Here is a 5,325-nt window from a genome sequence, read left to right as displayed (position 1 = left end):
GAGTGATCTAATTAATGGGCCATTTAAATAGGACACTTGTTTGCATTGATGCAGTAATCAGAGGAACGGCCTAGGTTTACTGCAACATTTGAATCATTTAATTATTACGCTATTTAAATAGACAATTATTCAACAACATGTATAAACAACATGGTCTAATATTTCGTTATTTTCCTATGAAGGTATTAAGGTACGAAATATTTTATGCAAGCCTGAACTGACAAATTATATTTTTAAAAAATCCAGGGCCTTTATTTTAAACTAAAAACGTTAAAGCTATACAAATCAGAAACACCTGCATCTTTTTTTTATATTTAAACTAAACCTATTATATTTCTTTTTTCACCCTCCTGACAATGAATATGCAAAGGGATCGTTCGAAGACCATAAGACAGTTCATCTCCCCGAGTTTACTTTTTAAGTTTCATCTCTGAACATTATTTATTCATCCTTCAAAGCAGCATCTTTTGGAGAAAGACAGAAAATAAAGGCGTTTATTTAGCTTTCATCATTAGGAGTTACTCTGACTCTGCCGGAGACCAAAGGGATTTCAAACATGACATCATAGTTACTGCACCACCTGACATATCGTACAGAGGATATGGCCTGTAGTCTCACATAGCCCCAATTGATGCACGGCAGAAAATAGAAGGCTGGGACATCAATGCAGGATGTAAATGTATCTACTCCAGGAGAACGTTTGATCATTAATCAATTAACATTTGTGAAACAAAATAGTCCTTGTTAGGAGAAAGAAATACCCCAGGATGAAAGCAGCCACCACGAGCACGACATTTGGAAAAGAGCAAAAGAAATAATTAATTGTTGTCTGCACGATTCTATTTTTACTGGTTACAGTAAGCACACACACACACACACACACACACACACACATTCCCTGCGCCATCCTGCCCGTGAAGGGCAAACAAAGATGGACCTAAACCCTGTAGTTCGGATGAAGGGGTGTGTGTGTGTGTGTGTGTGTGTGTGTGGCTGCAGCAGACATTTCCACCTCACTCCTTATTCCTGGCTGAGTATTTATAGGCCTCGCCATAAGGAAAGCTGCTGTCTTATATACGGACCATTTTGTTTGAGATTTCAGGACTTGATGCTCGCTCAAAAATACGTTTTATAATTATTGTTTCTCCCAGTTTTATCCTGATGAGGATCAGTGACGACAGGACTGTTTCAGCCACTAAACTGGTCACTAAACTGGTCACTAAACTGGACTGAGACGACAAACAAAAGAATGTAACAAATACACAGGACACAAAGACAGAAATGACACAGAGAATGAATAAATAAAGCAGCAGTCGTTTTTCAACCATCACCTCAGTCAGTGCAGCATTCCCTCTGAAATGAGTGTCACAGCAGTCACTCAGAGGCATATGGCTCTCAGCTGCCCTCATTTGCCCCCCCTCCCCGGAACTCCGTCCCTCCCCAGCAAGGATGAAGTTCAAGGTCTCAGCAGTCAGTGACCATTCAGGGAAACAGGGGTGGAGGGTTCAGTCACACAGGGAGGAAAGACAGACAGAAGCTGCCTGGAAGCTCTGCCTGGAAGCTCTGCCAAGACTGGTTATACTGTTGTATTATTATTATTATTATTATTATTATTATTATTATTATTATTATTATTATTATTAACTAATGTTGACAATTATGAAGATGTTTCCTCTTTACTGAATTAAAAGAAAAAATCTTTACACTGGAATTAAGGATAAAATGTTTCATATTAGTTATTTCATAAAGATGGGAAAACGGCACAAAGTAATTAAATTAATGAAATAAATAATTTTAAAACATAGTTCGCACGATTTTTTAATTTTTGTTACATATATTGTATCTCATTAATTACAAACATCAAACCGCTGGGTATTTAATAATATAAATACAAATGACAATACATTTTATTATTATTATTATTATTATTATTATTATTATTATTATTATTATTATTGGTACCGTATCGTTTAAATAGTATAACTCGGAGAGTCAAAACCGAAACAAAAAGTTGTACATGAAGTTTTACGTTCGTCCTGCCGAGGGCCTTAATTGAGAGTTTAAATGTATGGATTCATTGTTCCGTTATTTTACTAAATGTAAGCTTCAGGGACGCAATAAATCCGAAGTTCAATATTAGATGCAAACATGACTTAATTAACACTTTAAAACGTTGATTGATAATTATAGGACATTATTCCGATTGGTCAAATTTGTGTCATGGTCTCCTATAGTTTCTTTTGGGTTTGAAAAAAAAACTTTTTTCTGAAAAAAAATAAATAATGCAGAATGATGGAAAATGGTGATGCAATAAAACATATTGTCACCTTATTTTGCTTTTTTTTTTTTTACACAAATGCTTGGGTTGGATTAAAAATAAAAAATGAAGATGTCCTCTGTGAAAACTATCAGAAAATCCAGCAATATGATGACTTTTTTAAATTTATTATATTAATCTATTTCAATATAAACAATAGAAATATCTAAAATCCCACATATTAAATTAGTGTTGTGTTCTGTTAAAAAAAGATTTTTTGCTTCAAATAATCAAAAAAATTGCCAAGAAACAAATATTAATAATGTTAATCTACATGTGAGAATAAAAATGTGCATTAAAAACTGAATGTTCAGCTAAACATTTAGACTATGTCTTATTTATATATTGATTAAAACAGCAGATTACCTTGGACTGAGTTGCTCACAGAAATCTGTGACAAAGATAAAAGTGACATGAAGACAGTCAGAAGAAGAAGATGAAAAAGAAGATGATGAAGAGTCCAGGCAGAGAAGGTTCGCTGGTCCCAGGTGTGTGTAATGACCTCAGAATCATGGAGACCATGCATCTGCATAGTGGAGGAGATCCTGTTTCCTCAGAAAGTCTCTTCATGGGAGACAGGTCACGGCCAATAGCCCCCGTCTGACACGTAATTGGGGATATTGATTATAGGTTATCATATGCTGCAGGCCATTTGAAAGATAATGCTGCAGGGGTTAATTTGTCAAGCATTAACCTTTGGGACCAAGGATTAGGTACGTGTAAATTAGGTTTGAAACAACTACTAAATGGGTCACCTAGCCTCATCTAATAAATGCAATGTTAATGTGTTTAAGTTATTTCACAGCTTGACGGGAGTCCAGACGGATTTGACAGACGACACTTGAGCAGAGAAGAGTTCTAAGCGAATCATGGTGTGCTCTCCAAATCAATTCCAAAATCAGCTGACCCTGAGCAAAAATATCTCTATATCTGAGAAAGACTGACACTTCCAGGAAACACCCTTTCCTCTGCTTACATCAATAAAGTTACTGCTACTCCACAGGACTTTAGGACTTGAAAGCTGATCTGCTGTTCCACCCAGAGAACTGAAAACCAGCCCAAATATGCACACATCCTTCGAATGTGCATAAAGACCAACAAAAAAAAAACATTAACATGAATGCTGAATAGAAATTACAAATGACCGTTTGTATGTCATTTCAGAATATTTCATAAATGAAGCAAAATGTTATGACATTAATATGTTTTATAAGAAAGTCCAGGATTTTTTACCTAGGTAAAAATCTGTAGAAACTCCCTCAGAAATAAATACATTCTCATGATCTCACTTCTGATTTGTGTACATTTTAGGAACTGAATAAAGCTAAAAATGACAACATTATATAAAGCGATTGAGCTGTGTCTGAACCACCGCACTTTGCCACACATTTTGTTTCACTTTTTTTTATCCTTGCAGGGAAAAAATATCAAAAACACAAAATCAGAGAATAGAGAAAAGCGGTAACCTTTGAAAAAAGTCGATCAGAAACAGCACGCACCACTCAGTGCAGTGAAGAAAACCCACTTTAATATCAGAAACATGACATTTGCCATCTTAGAGCTCAAAATGTGCCTCTGTAACACCTGTAAAGCTGTAAACCCACACGACGCAGTGGAAGAAGAGAAAGTGAGCTATTTTCACCTCCTCACCAAACACTGCTGAAGTTACTCAGTAATGGGCATGATCAGTTTCACAGACGTGTGAACGCACAGAAGAGAGTCTGAGTGTGTGTGTGTGTGTGAGTGTGTGATAGAAACTTAGGAGGGAGAGTGGGGGAGAGAGAGAGGGGGAGATAGAAAGAGAGAGAGAGAGGTAGGAGGGGTGGAGAGAGAGAGTGAAAAAGTGCAAGAGTGAGTGAATGCTGGTCAGCAAATCAGTCAGTCAGTCAGTCAGTCAGTCAGTCAGTCAGTCAGTCAGTCAGCAGAGGTCTGATGACAATGTGAAAGAGAGCGGACGGCACACGTACCTGTTTGGAGCAGTCCTGGGATCAGTCCTCCAGCTCGGCGTGCATTAATTATCCTGCAGAAAAATGGATGCTCAGACGGCTCGCTCCTGACCCCGGCTCTCCTTCTGCTCCATGGCCAAAGAAAAGGATATATGGAAGGGAGCAAGGGAGAAAGTGGAAGAGGAATGGGAGATGGGGAGAGTAGAGAGGGAGAGAGAGTGAGAGTCAGATCCACTGCTGCCCTGACACCATGACTGGTCCACGTGAGATTGATCACACACACACACACACACACACACACACACACATAGGCCTGTGCAGTGACAGGGAGAAACTGTCAAGGAGTCCCCTGCTTTGTGTAGCCTGGGGAAATGCATACTCACAAATAGCCACAACGCTCATGCAAGTGCAGTGGTGCAGACGCACATGCACACGCTGATACTAACGCGCACACCAACCCGTGTCTGGCCCATGACCCAGACGATGCCGGGCGAGTTAAAACCCACAATTAAAAATTTATAAAACGAAGCTAGCCTTTCAATAAAACTGGACACAACACGTTAGCTTTCTTCCTCCTCTGCTGTCATGTGGACTATGAAAATGATTTGGTGTTTCAGAGGAGCTCATTAGCATTAACTGGCTGCTCCCTGCACATCTGTTCACTAGCCTAATGCCTGTTGGGTTGTGGGGCAGCTGAAAATGGACAGCAAAATAAAAAGGGTCAAAAGTCTGGCACTGAGAAGCGAGAGGAGTGTGATTATGCACAGCAGACAATAAAAGAGATGCATATGAGGCAGTGGCAGCGTGCCTGGCCTCCGCAACCTTCAGGGAGGACAAGGTTCACACTAATCTCATGAATGCCTTATACATACATAAACACACGCAGGACAATCGCCGGCGTCTGCTCCACATACAGAAATTGTATAACAGATACCAATAAAAATGTGCTTTAAAGGAGATCTTTCCATATTCCTGTTTGTATTTAGATCAAGTTCAAGGGTAAGTGCCACTTGACGTTAGCGTCTCTTTCTTTCATCGGTGAAATAACTGCTGACTGGATCG

General features: G+C 38.9%; 1 long non-coding RNA gene across 2 annotated transcripts in view; it reads right to left on the bottom strand.

Moving 5' to 3' along the window:
• The window catches only part of LOC107988576 (uncharacterized), a 60,503-nt gene extending 55,265 nt beyond the window's left edge, over positions 1–5,238 (bottom strand). For both annotated transcript variants that reach the window (XR_003049774.1, XR_003049775.1), the window contains exon 1: positions 4,285–5,238. This is a non-coding gene — a long non-coding RNA (uncharacterized LOC107988576). The remainder of the gene's footprint in view (positions 1–4,284) is intronic.
• Positions 5,239–5,325: the final 87 nt, after the last annotated feature.

This window comes from Cynoglossus semilaevis, chromosome 5, assembly GCF_000523025.1.
Source record: "Cynoglossus semilaevis isolate Cse_v1.0 chromosome 5, Cse_v1.0, whole genome shotgun sequence".
NCBI classification, from domain to species: Eukaryota; Metazoa; Chordata; class Actinopteri; order Pleuronectiformes; family Cynoglossidae; genus Cynoglossus; species Cynoglossus semilaevis.
Note: the sequence above shows the minus strand (reverse complement) of the source record. Positions and strands in the feature narration are given on the sequence as shown.